Raw genomic sequence first — 14,122 nt, 5'->3', positions numbered from 1 at the left:
ATCCTCACTCACCTTCACACTCTCCGTCTTAATTATCTTATTTCCGGTATTTCCCATCATAACCCTCTCATTACTGAAGCCCTTGCTCTCTCTCCTTTAGCCACTGCTATTTATAATAACACTCGTCTCCCTAATCATGATTTTCTTTTTCCCCCTGCTGCCTCCTAGCTTCCACTATCCCCTCTTTGCCGCGCCTTTGCTCGTTGTTTTGCCTTGCTCCGATGTTTATGTTATTCTTGATGTTCCTGGCTGCAGCTGCACATTTCTGTAACCACTTCGACAATTGCGCCACAAGCGCTCTCCGTGTTGTGTTCGTGTTCTACAGTCACACTTTTCGATGTTTCTTCTTCTTGTCCGTTTACCATCAAGTTTTTTGTTTTGCCGTCCTCATGTTCTCTTTACGTCCGTTATAGTGTACTCTCGAGTAATTGTACTTTTGTCTCTATACTTACTACTTTCTCCGTTTCCGACGTCTCCGTATCTTGGACGTCCTTTCGTGTGCTGTATCTAGTTCTGCGCATCTTTTGTTGCATTCTCTTCTCCTACCTTTTGTATTTCTTCTTCTGTCACTCCTTTTCCTTCGTCCCTCTTTGCACAATGCGCTTCTTTTCCTTTTCCATCTGTTATTTGGTGTATATTTATTGTTTGCTCATTCTTTTATTCTTTCTGGCCGTTTATAATGTTTCTTTATCATGTGGTGCACAGACTTTTTCTTATCACGCACAGTATACGGACAATCATAAGAAGATATATTATCTACCTCTGTAACTGCTCTTTGGCCCGCCCCACCCCTTCAGGGTGGGGAATGAAAACATTGAAGCAAGCAACTGCTCTTATTGTATATCTGTGCATTTATCATGTTTGTATCTGACTTCTTTTGCCAATAAATGGGTGTTTGTGGGGGTTCGCTTCTTGGGGGGTGTGGTGTGGGTCACCCTTGCGGGTCCGCCTGTTGCTCGCCTAACTCTTGCGCCGTGCTATGAAGATATTTTTCAGGTATGTACGATACATACGCCTATGCAGTTCTGGTTCTTTCCTTTCTTTTCTTTCTCCGAAGGCTGAAGAGCTCCTAGTTGAGCTGATGGCCCGCCCACCCCATTAGGGTGGGAATGAAATGACATGATGATGATGATGATGATGATGATGGGCGCACCATAGCTCTGGTTTCCCTTCAAAACGAATAAATCTTTCGCCTTTTACTAAAGATTTCCGTGGAGAGGATCATTTTGATGAGTCTTGTGAACATTTTTTTTTTTGGTCCAGCCGTTAAGGCGGACCTAAGGTAGTAAAGAAACAAAAACTAGCATTAGTGCAGACGATACAATACTCACAGCCCCTGCCATGACAGGAAGTAAGAACAGTAGCGGAAAAGCTCTGTCCAGGGACAAAAGGGCTTTCTTTTAAATATTATTATTATTATTATTATTATTAATATTATTATTATTAACGTACACGCACAAATATTGGTTAACATTGCAGAGAGAATAGAAACATACTTTTATGGGTAGGAAACAACGATAGAATAAAGAATATTAAACTTACATTTGTTTTGTTTTATAGTGGGCTGATCACGACCGTACTGCAAAAGAAACATTTTGAAGCGAAGACTAGTAGAGGAAGCGAGAGCCTCCCCGGAAGTGAAGTGAATTTGGCGGGATGAACCTGATTCTTGCTAGTGAGAGAAGAGGGTTCTGGAGGCGCTAGTGGTAGTTACAAGGTCGCAGTGTTGACAGTTTGGCGGCCGAGGACAGAGGAGGAGTGCGCTCCGGCCGCCTGGGAAGGGAGGAGTCTCTTTGAAGAGTTGCATAGTTTAGGCGATGTGGGCTCATTTGACGGCGTGGCGCAGACAGGCCATTTTGCGCAATCTGTTGGTGGAGCAGGGGAAACTATGAGGACGCCCGGCGAGGTTCCTCGCCCCAGTCTTAGCCGCCAGGGTAAGGAAGGAACAGGTTACGATTGGGTTGACCCCTGCGAATACGCCAATAATATTGTGGGTATCTCGGGCGGGTAATTGTTGGTAGTCGACAGTGCGTTCGCGCTGTGTGTGTGTGTGTTTCCGTGCACAGTTCGATTCCCGAGTGGCCCGTTTTTGTTGTTGTCTTCCTCCGAAGGGAAAGAGAAATAAATAAACATCGTGGTTTTTACGTAATACCGTGTTTAGTGAAAATGGCATAGCTACAAGGAAGGGCAACAACGGTGTCTTTTATAGAGACCAGGAAAACGAAATACATATCGTTGGCGGTTCAAAGTAACAGTGAGGTGGAGTGCTGCATTGGATTGTAATCTCTCGCATGCAAACAGCGTTATCATACTGTTCTTAAGGAAAATTAGCTGGGCGCACCATACACTCTCAGTTTTCGGCTAATGATCGGCCCAGCTACTATAAACGACGAGAGCTCCATAAGAAATTCAAGACCAGACGGAAGCTACACCATGAGTTCATCACCTTCTTCGCACTTGGCAGAGCGACCTCCGTCGCCGGATATGGATGTCACCCAGACCAACCAGCCTCGACGCCGGGCGGACACCGACGCTTCTGACGCTCCGGGTACTAAGCCTGCTGATTCTCCGGGTTCTAGCTGCTCAACATCTCCTGACCGACTTCTACTCAAAGGGCCATTTCTGACACTTTAGTGGGCATCGTTCCACTATCACAGCCATCTCCAACCACTTCTCACCAGCAGCCGCCTCCGCAGTTTATGCCTGGCCGCATGAAGACTTACGCCCAGGCTGCATTGAACCCGGCTTTACCAACGAACATCCGAAACCGAAGTGCCATTGACCAGTCCTTCAAGGCCACGATCCAGCCGGCATTTTTCCTTATGAAGCTTCGAGACCTTGATGAAACACATTCAAATATCAGGAAGCTCTACACCGAGCTCGATAGCTGCAGTCGCTTAAGTGCGGCCAGTATCCAGTATTCGGGAGATAGTAGGTTCGAACCCCACTGTCGGCAGCTCTGAAAATGGTTTTCCGTGGATTCCCATTTTCACACCAGGCAAATGCTGGGGCTGTACCTTAATTAAGGCCACGGCCGCTTCCTTCCCACTCCTAGCCCTTCCCTGTCCCATCGTCGCCATAAGACCTATCTGTGTCGGTGCGACGTAAAGCAACTAGCAAAAAAAAAACACCGTCTTGTGCTCTCATACGCTGAACTCTCAAGAATATAACATCGAAATCCAACGCGCCCGTGATGGGGGCTTTAACATCAAAACCAGCAAGCCGTTTTACACCCAGTTTATGACTAAAATTGGTACTACTCGACTGGGACCAAACGCCAAAGCTATCAACCTGTCTACGTGCAGCCCTGCTCATCGCCCCGAACCACCAGCCCGCACATCTCCCATCATGTCTGTGGTGGCCTATGGGGTGGACCGGGACTATACCGATGGTGAAATTCTTGACCAACTCCACCAGGACGGCCTCGATGTCTTTCGAGTCGTCCGCATCAAGAATGCCAGTGGCCCTACGTCCTTGGTTCGAATCCTGACCAAGACCGCCCCGACGCTGGACGCGCTGTTGCGAGACGGCGCGATGCTCTATGGCCGGCGTCACAGGGTGGAAACATCCAGGTCTGCACCTCCGCAACGGATCCGCTGTCATAAATGTCAACGTTACGACCACGCTCCCGGAGCTCCCTGCAATCACCCTGAGGTATGTGCACTTTGCTCAAGTCAGGAGCATTCTACACAAGTGTGTCCCAACAAATCTACTCCTAAGTGTATTAACTGCAACCTTGATCATCCCTCCTTCAGTTATAAATGTAAAAATAAACCACTCCCTGAACCTACTAAGCCTGAAACTGCCGTACCTGTCCAATCGCATGATCTACCTACTACACAATCCAATACTGCTCTCCTCCTTCCTACTTCTGAAAACGTCATCCGTTTCGTAACGATGGTGCTGCAGAACATCCTTCCCCACCATCGTCCCCATATTCTCTCCCAAATCCAGTTAGCGGCACGGTTGGTGCTCAATACACATGTCGATGAGGCGTACTCGGGGAGTCGAAAGCATTTTGCATTCATTCCTCTAAGTACGGTACATTTTATGCATTTAATTCAAGGTCTATTATGTTAATATAAGATTAATATAATAAATCTTTATTGCAACCAATGGTCAAATAAAAGTGTACCGAGTGGTACACCTCCACGTCGCTAATTCAAACCTTGCGCCAGTTGAAACTCCCCTACTGGAGGAACTCCGAACTTTATCTAAGGTGTTAATTTTCAAGTTTCTCAGAAGATGTCACTACTTGGAAATGTTGGAGTTTCTGAACTGGGTCGTTTTCGATGTATTTTTGTTTTACCTGTAGTAAGAAGTGTGAACTTTCTCTTCTAGAGGACACTACTGAAGAACTACAATAGTACACCCTGATGATGATGATGATGCTTATTGTTTAAAGGGGCCTAACATCGAAGGTCATCGGCCCCTAATGGAACGAGATCAACGACATGAGAGATGATGTTAAAATTTTAAAAACATATTCACTGAGTAGAGTTTAAAAAATGATGGTGAAAAATGAGGGTGAGATTAAAACAATCAGTGGATCTAATACGCAATGCCTTATTTTCTAATAAAATAAGAGAATCTACAGGAAAACAAAAGAATAAGGCATTGCCTGGTAGTACATGATTTACGAGAGACGTTAAAATAACACATTAAAATACGCAACACAAACTAATATTAAGTCAATAGGATAAAAGCGAAAGTGACACAAAACACACTAGGACAAAGGACAGCATCATACACGAGAAAACAGTCCACTATCCCTCATAAAGCGGACGACGAGGTCTGCTGACTGCTCGTCATCACGTAAGATAAGGGAGATAGTACTCGGAAGGTTAAGACTACGGCGCAGATCGACCAGGTCCACACACTCCGTAAGGATGTGCACCACGGTAAGATGGTCGCCGCAGGTACACACCGGAGGGGGTTCTCCTTTCAAAGATGCGAGTGAGTCAAGATACCGTGGCCGATCCGAAGACGACATAATACCACGGCTTCCCTCCGCGAAGCCCGAAGGGAAGTCCTCCATACCTTCGTTGTTCCTTCTATCGCTCTCAGCTTATTGGGAAGTGGAATGGCCTGCCACTCCATCTCCCAATGGGACATAACAAGACGTCGAAGCTGGGAGCGAATATCACTTACTGGAACCTTGAAAGGCAACGGGGGCAGTGTAACTGCCTCCTTGGCAGGCTGATCTACTAACTCGTTTCCCTCTATGCCCATGTGGCTTGGGAGCCACAGAAACGTGATTCTGGTGCCAGCATCCCAACACCCGGCCAGCAGGTCCTGGATTAGCTGCACCAGAGGGTGCCGAGGGAAACAGGTATCTATAGACTGGAGCGAACTCAAGGAGTCGGTACACAGAAGAAAGTGTCGGCGCTCATTGTACAGTGCGTACCGCAGAGCCTCATAGATAGCATAAAGCTCTGCTGTGTACACACTACAGGTTGCCGGAAGAGAAAAATGGAACCTATCATTGTTAACAACGAACGCACAGCCCACCTTCGTATCTGTCCTTGAACCATCCGTGTAGACGACGACTGAACCTGGATAGCGGCCAACAACGGACAGGAAGAGCCTCCGATAAATCGAAGGGTCCGTGTTTTCCTTTGGGCCAGTGTGCAGATCCAGGATTACTTCAGGTCGTCGTACGACCCACGGAGGTACCCCACTTAGTTGTCTGACAAGGCAAGGAACCGAAGGTACGTCAAACAATTTGGAAATGCTATCCAAGCGTATCCCAACCGGCCGCGTCGCTCGAGGACGAGCAGCGTACAGCAAACGGTTGCCATTGTTGAACACGCAAGGATAGCTTGGATGAAGTGGCATCTGTCGCAAATTTGCAGCATATGTAAGTAGAAGTTGCTGGCGCCTCAGGTGTAAAGGCGGCACACCAGACTCAGCGAGCAGGCTAGCGATGGGGCTTGTAGGAAAAGCTCCCGTCGCCAACCTAACCCCGCTGTGGTGGATACTGTTCAGCTTCGCAAGAACACTTGGTCTTGCGGAGCCATATGCTGCACTGCCGTAGTCTAACCGGGATAAAATGTGTGCCCGATTGAATCGCAGGAGCACCGTGCGGTCAGCCCCCCAAGAAGTGCTGCTAAGAAACTTAAGGATATTAAGCTTCCTAGTGCATTGCACTTTTAACTGCCGCACGTGTGGCTCCCACGATAATTTACTGTCAAAAAGGAGCCCAAGAAATCGGTAAGTGTCAACAACTAGAAGAACGACGTTGTCTAAATAAAGCTCAGGATGGGGATGAAGAGTACGTTGACGACAAAAGTGGACAACAGAGGTCTTTGCGGCAGAAAACCGAAAGCCATGTTCTAAGGTCCACTGCTCCACCCTCCTAATAGCGTGTTGTAATTGTCGCTCTGCGACTGCCATATTACGCGAGCTATAGTGCAGAGCAAAATCGTCCACATATAGCGACGGTATAACTGCTGGACCAGCAGCAGCAACAATACCGTTGATGGCAATCGCGAACAGAGTGACACTAAGGACCGATCCCTGTGGGACTCCATTTTCTTGTACGTGGTATTGCGAATATGTCCTCCCTACTCGGACACGGAATAGACGGAGGGACAAGAAATTCGCAATAAACGCCGGCAAGTTACCTCGGAATCTCCATTGATGCAGGGCTGAAAGGATACCATATCGCCATGTGGTGTCATAAGCCTTCTCTAAGTCAAAGAAAACAGCCACCAAGTGCTGTTTGCGGAGAAACGCATCCTGGATAGAGCTTTCCAGCCGTACCAAGTGGTCAGTGGTGGATCAAGCGGCTCGAAATCCACATTGGTACTCGGAAAAGAGTCCTTGTTTCTCCAGACACCACACGAGTCGGCGATTAACCATCCTCTCAAACAGCTTACACAGGCAGTTTGTAAGGCAAATCGTTCGGTAACTTCCTGCATACTTAGGATCTTTGTCAGGCTTGAGGACAGGAATAACTATGCCCTCTCGCCACTGAGACGATAATCACCCTCCATCCAGATTCGGTTGAACACACGAAGGAGATATAGTAAACTATCATCACTAAGGTGTTTCGACATCTGGTTATGGATGTTGTCCGGTCCAGGAGACGTGTCCTTGCAAAGCGCTAGGGCGCTGCGGAGTTCCCACTCCGTAAAGGGCACGTTGTAGTCCTCTGAAGCTTGAGAGGCAAAACTAAGGTGAAAACGTTCCGCCTCCCGCTTCAGAGCGAGGAAATCAGGATGGTAATTCCCGGAGCCAGATACATCCGCGAAATGACTAGCGAGATGGTCAGCAATCAGGAGGGGTTCAGTGACGATGTTGCCTGCAATGGAAATTCCCGGTACAGAAGATGATCCTTGGATACCCGAAATACGTCGAAGCTTAGTCCACACTTGAGATGATGGAGTATGTGACGTCATAGACGACACATATCTCTCCCATGAAGCCTTCTTACTTTGGCGAATAAGAACTCGCGCCTTAGCGCGGAGTTTCTTAAATGTTACCAAGTTGGCCGCAGTGGGCTGTCTACGGTAATGTTTGTGAGCGCGACGGCGTTCTTTGATGGCTGCTGCTATGTCTTCGATCCACCAAGGAACGAGTTTTCGGCGAGGAGTCCCCGAGTAGAATGGAATGGACTCCTCAGCAGCAGCAAGAATAACCTGGGTGATGTAAGTTATTTCCTCGCCTACGGTCCGCCTGATTTTGTCGTTAAAGACAGCTAGTGATGTGTACTTTGGCCAATCAGCATGTTGAAAAATCCATCGAGGGGGAGCCTCGACGGATTTGTGGTTCAGCAAAGTAAGAATTATGGGAAAATGGTCACTGTCACAAAGATCGTCGTGTGTGTTCCACCGAAACAGTGGAACCAACGTTCGGCTGCACAGACTTACGTCTATGCGAGAATAAGTGCCGTAACGTACACTGAAGTGTGTTGGTTCCCCTGTGTTCAAAATACATAAATCCAGCTCTGTTACTAATGTTTCCAGCTCTCTTCCCCGGGGGCAAGGCGACTCAGAGCCCCAGACGGGGGGATGGGCGTTGAAATCGCCCAACAAGAGGAAGGGAGGTGGAAGCTGATCTAGAATATCAGTGACATCATTGATGTTAAGAGCCTCACCTGGTGGAAAATAAACATTACACACTGTAGTTATGACAGGCAGCGGTACGCGAACAGCTACTGCCTCCAGCGGGGTTCGTATTGGAACCTCCTCGCTGTAGGTATCAGAACGGACAAAAATGCCAACGCCACCGGAAGCCCGGTGAGCATAATGTCGTTCTGTCGAGTATAGTCGAAAATTTCTCAGTACCGTATGATGACCAGGTCGGAAATTTGTTTCCTGAATACAGACTATACTCGCCGAATACTCGCTAATGAGCTGGCGCAACTCGGCAAGATGCCTATCATAACCGTTACAATTCCATTGTAACAGTGCCATAATGTAAGTGTGGACTATTGTGGTTTAGGTTAGAAGCAGCGTAATGCCACCTACCCTAACCTACACTCACCTCCCCATCCGAAGATGGAGATTCATGCTCCACGTGCATCTCCCCGTCACTAGACGAGGTGAAGCATGCCTTCAATTTCTTCGACGTACTTTTGGGGTGGGGTTTCCTCTTACGAGGGAAGCGCGCAGGTCTTCTAGAAGGAAGACCCGCTGGCGTGGAATCAGGCCCTCCGGGTGGAGGGCGTGAAGCCCCATTCGTAGGAGAAGTGGAAGAACGCCTGCTAAGGTCGCTCTTCTTCCCCACAGTCGATTCTTGTTGAGACGGGCTGGGAGATGGTTTCCCAGCCCTGGTCGACGATGCCACCTCCGCCGGCTTGGGCTCGGCTGTCGCCGATTTCGTGAGGGAAGGAGACGTTGCCTTCTTCCCTTTTTGTGCCGGCGTAGGTTTCCTAGCCGGCACAGGTATATTGGTGGTCGAAGGCCGGGACGGACCCACCTTCGAGCTAGGTCTCTTTGGCTTGGGCGCAGCGATCTTCTGGGCAGGTGTTCCAGTTGAAAATGAGGAACCTGGCAGGGACTGTGCTATCAAGCTGAAGTCAAGTGTCTTGGCCGGTGCATTTAGAGAAGTAAACTTACGACGCGCTTCCTGGTAGGAAAGACCATCCAGGGTCTTGATCTCCTGGATCTTCTTCTCGCTCAGATAGGTCGGACAATTCCGATCCCGAGGAGAATGAAGACCAGAGCAGTTAGTGCACTTGAACGGAGGTGTACACTCCTCCGCGCCGTGAGCTACTTTCCCACATGTACCACACACTGACGGATTCGAACAACGAGATACCATGTGTCCGAATCTCTGGCATTGATAGCATCGCATAGGAGGCGGGATGTACGGCCTCACATCGCAACGATAGGTTGTTACCTTGACTTTCTCGGGCAACACTGACAATTTGAAGGAGACTATGAACGCACCCGTGGCAACGTCTTCACCGTTGACTTTGCGTATGATACGCCGGACGTGGGTCACGCCACGGTGCTTCATGTCTTCCATCAATTCATCGTCAGTGTTCAGGACGAGATCACGGTGGAAAATAACTCCACGAACCAGATTCAATGTTTTGTGCTCTTCCACTTTGACGGGGATGTCGCCAAAATGGTCGCACTTAAGCAATTCATCGGCCTGGAGCGCAGTGCTCGTCTTCAGAAGCAAACCACCATTGCGCATTTTCTTCAGGTCCGCAAGTTCGCCATATACACCTTCGATGTACCTACTGAATAGGATGGATTTAACCAACTTGAAGTCCTGCCCATCGGTTCTGGTAGCAACCAGGAACCTAGGGAAGCTGGATCCCAAATTTAATCGCTGCGCCTGTTCCCAAGGGGTTGCCCCCCTTAGAGAATCCAAAGTTAAAGACTTGGGTAGCGAACTACCCGAGAATAGTACACCCTAGTGCGAAGTGAAAGAACTGTTTTTTGGAGAAATTTTTATTTCAAAAGTTTGTTTCTTGTTAAATTTCTTTCTGTTATTGTTTAAGTTGGCTGTGTAAACCTTTCTTTCATCTTGTTTTGAAATTTAGCCAATCCCGAAATTATTTAATTAATTTATAACCAATCAGGGGTATCTTCCCCAAAAGGGGATATATTACTTAACCCTAACCAATAAAGTTTTTGTGGGAGGGTGTTCTCTTTCCTCAAACGCCTCGAACCTTCCGCGGGAGTATATAAACTGCTGATTTTAGGGTCTCCGGGCCACTTCCGTACCATGTTTCAGTGTGTAAAGTACATAGCAGGGGGCAGGAAGCGCCACTTTCTTCGGGCAGCAGTTCAACAATAAGGTAATGGCCGTTTAATAACTTCTTTTCTTGCTTGCTCAGCAGTTTAACTCTCGGGGCGGGTCCGAAGTTTTTCCACCATGTAACTTTTCCCTAAAATGTAAAGACACTTAGTTTCAATTCTGTATTTTTAAACTAAAAACTGGGATAGAGAGTGCTTAACCCTCTCGAGCTCCCGCTCGTATTGCATTGAGGTGAACTTATTTTCTCTACCGTTTCTTCCTTAAAGTAATGTAAATTGTCTTCTTATATAAGTCACCTCTTTAGTATGGGATTAGCCCTTGCATTAGCGGCCTAGTGCCAAGTAGGTTTTAAACAAAAGGTATTAGGAGTGCAGCTGCGCCTCCTCGCAAGTTATGGTCGAGGCCATGTAATATTTTTGTTTCTTCACTGAATAGGCCTCAGTAGGTTGGGTATTTTTACCCCTGTGTATATGTCGTCGGAGGACAGCTTGAAAGTCAAGTTTGGTGTGGCCTTTGATAGGCTTAAAACTGTGAGAGCGGATTGCTCTTTTGAAATTGAGTTTGGTTCTGCGTGCCTCGAGGAGGCTTTACTGTGTAATTTGGAGCAAGTGCTCCTGGGCATGATTGGGGTTTTCTGCCCCTTTGTAAAACCTTATGTATAAGTAAAGTTGGGCTAATTGCTCAAGAATTGTAAGTCCGTGGCTCGAAGCCCAAATCTTGTAAATACTGTAATTGTGCTTTTGTTGCCTTGCTATTCTGTACCTGCCATTCTTGTTATTTCTTGATTTTACAAAGAAAATATAACCTTGTTAAATTTTAAACTAACTTTAATTTCGTATTTTGAGACCTGTTCACCCCCAGCACCTTCTTTCACCTCTAACTACCACGGAAAACTCCGTAACAAAAAGATGATGATGATGATGATGCTTGTTGTTTAAAGGGGCCTAACATCGAAGGTCATCGGCCCCTAATGGAACGAGATGGACGAAATGACATATGATAGTTAAAATTTAAAACGGAGCCACTGATTAGAGTTTTAAAAAATGCGATGAAAAATGAGTATGAAATTAAAACAATCAGTGGATCTAATTCGCAATGCCTTATTTGGAATAAAATAAGAAAAATTACAGGAGATAATGGAATAAGGCATTGCCTGCTAGTACAGATATATATACATACTTTACATTAGACGTGAAAAGAACACATTAAAATACGCAACACAAACTAAAATGAAGTCAATAGGATGAGAGCGTAATTGACACAAAGATACAAGCACAAAGGACATCATTACATACGATAAAACAGACCACTATCCCTCATAAAGCGGATGACGAGGTCTGCTGACTGCACGTCATCACGCAGGATAAGGGAGATGGTATCCGGGAGGTTAAGACTACGGCGAAGATCAACCAGGTCCGTACACTCCGTAAGCATGTGTACCACGGTAAGATGGTCACCGCAGGTACACACCGGAGGAGGTTCTCCTTTCAAAAGATGCGAGTGAGTCACGATACCATGGCCGACCCGAAGACGACATAATACCACGGCTTCCCGCCGCGAAGCCCGAAGGGAAGTCTTCCATACCTTCGTCGTTCCTTTTATCGCTCTCAACTTATTGGGAGGTGGAATGGCCTGCCACTCCATCTCCCAATGGGACATAACATGATGTCGCTGCTGGGAGCGAATATCACTTGCTGGAACCTTGAAAGGCAACGGGGGCAGTGTAACTGCCTCCTTGGCAGCCTGATCTGCTAACTCGTTTCCCTCTATGCCCATGTGGCTTGGGAGCCACAGAAACGTGATTCTGGTGCCGGCATCCCAACACCCGGCCAGCAGGTCCTGGATCCGCTGCACCAGAGGGTGTTGAGGGAAACAGGTATCAATAGACTGAAGCGAACTCAAGGAGTCAGTACACACAAGAAAGCGTCGGCGCTCATTGTATAGTGCGTACCGCAGTGCTCTGCAGATAGCATAGAGCTCTGCCGTGTACACACTACAGGTTTCCGGGAGAGCAAAAAGAAACCGATCATTGTCGACAATGAACGCACAGCCCACCTTCGTATCTGTCCTTGAACCATCCGTGTAGACGACGACTGAACCTGGATAGCGGCCAACAACGGACATGAAGAGCCTCCGATAAATCGAAGGGTCCGTGTTTTCCTTCGGGCCAGTGTGTAGGTCCAGGATTATTTCAGGACGTCGAACTACCCACGGAGGTGCCCCACTCGGTTGTCTGACAAGGCATGGAACCGAAGGTACGTTAAACAACCTGTAACTGCTCTCCAAGCGTATTCCAACCGGCCGCGTAGCTGGAGGACGAGCAGCGTACAGAAAATGGTTGCCATTGTTGAATACGCAAGGATAGCTGGGATGAAGTGGCATTTGTCGCAAATGAGCAGCATACGAAAGAAGCATTTGCTGGCGCCTCAGGTGTAAAGGTGGCACACCAGACTCAGCGAGCAGGCTAGCGATGGGGCTTGTACGAAAAGCTCCCGTCGCCAACCTAACCCCGGCGTGGTGGATGCTGTTCAGCTTCGCAAGAACGCTTGGTCTTGCGGAGCCATATGCTGCACTGCCGTAGTCTAACCTAGATAAAACGTGTGCCCTGTAGAATCGTAGGAGCACCGCACGGTCAGCTCCCCAATTAGTGCTGCTAAGAAATTTCAAGAGATTTAGCCTCTTGGTGCATTGCACTCTTAGGTCCCGCACGTGTGGCTCCCACGATAATTTACTGTCGAAAAGGAGCCCAAGAAATCGGTAAGTGTCAACCACGGGAAGAGCGACATTTCCTAGATAAAGTTCAGGATCTGGATGTAGAGTACGTTGACGGCAAAAGTGGACAACGGAGGTCTTTGCAGTAGAAAACCGAAAACCATGCTCAAAGGTCCACTGCTCCACCTTCCGGATAGCTTGCTGTAATTGTCGCTCTGCGACTGCCATACTGTGCGAGCTATAGTGAAGAGCAAAATCGTCCACATATAGCGACGGTATTACTGCTGGACCAGCAGCAGCAACAATACCGTTTATGGCAATCGCGAACAGAGTGACACTAAGAACCGATCCCTGTGGGACTCCATTTTCCTGAACGTGGTATTGCGAATATGTCCTCCCTACTCGGACACGGAATAGACGGAGGGACAAAAAATTCGCAATGAAAACCGGCAAGTTACCTCGGAATTTCCATTGATGCAGGACTGAAAGGATATCATATCGCCATGTGGTGTCGTAGGCCTTTTCTAAGTCAAAGAAAACATCTACCAAATGCTGTTTGCGGAGAAACGCATCCTGGATAGAACTCTCCAGGCGTACCAAGTGGTCAGTGGTGGATCGAGCGGCTCGGAAACCACACTGGTACTCGGACAAGAGTCCTTGTTTCTCCAGACACCACACAAGGCGGCGATTTACCATCCTCTCAAACAGCTTACACAGGCAGCTGGTAAGACAAATAGGTCTATAACTCCCTGCATATTTAGGATCTGTGTCAGGCTTGAGGACAGGAATGACGATGCCCTCTCGCCACTGAGACGGATAGTCACCCTCCATCCAGATTCGGTTGAACACACGAAGGATATAGAGAAGACTGTCCTCACTAAGGTGTTTCAACATCTGGTTATGGATATTGTCTGGTCCAGGAGACGTGTCCTTGCAAAGCGCTAATGCGCTACGGAGTTCCCACTCCGTAAAGGGCACGTTATAGTCCTCTGAAGCCTGAGTGGCAAAACTGAGATGACGACGTTCTGCCTCCCGCTTCAGAGGTAGGAAGTCACGATGGTAATTCCCGGAGCCAGACACGTCCGCGAAATGGCGAGCAAGATGGTTAGCAATCGAGAGTGGTTCAGTGACGATATTGCCTGCAATGGAAATTCCCGGTACCAAAGATGATCCATTAATACCCGAAATA

General features: G+C 47.8%; 1 non-coding gene across 1 annotated transcript; it reads left to right on the top strand.

Annotated features, from left to right (window-relative positions):
• The first annotated feature begins 1,155 nt into the window (after positions 1-1,155).
• Positions 1,156-1,277, top strand: LOC136872959 (U5 spliceosomal RNA). Its single transcript, XR_010860113.2, has one exon. It is a non-coding gene; the product is annotated as a U5 spliceosomal RNA (small nuclear RNA).
• Positions 1,278-14,122: the final 12,845 nt, after the last annotated feature.

Source organism: Anabrus simplex, chromosome 4, assembly GCF_040414725.1.
Source record: "Anabrus simplex isolate iqAnaSimp1 chromosome 4, ASM4041472v1, whole genome shotgun sequence".
Lineage (NCBI taxonomy): Eukaryota > Metazoa > Arthropoda > Insecta > Orthoptera > Tettigoniidae > Anabrus > Anabrus simplex.
This window is presented reverse-complemented; position numbering and strand designations above follow the sequence as displayed.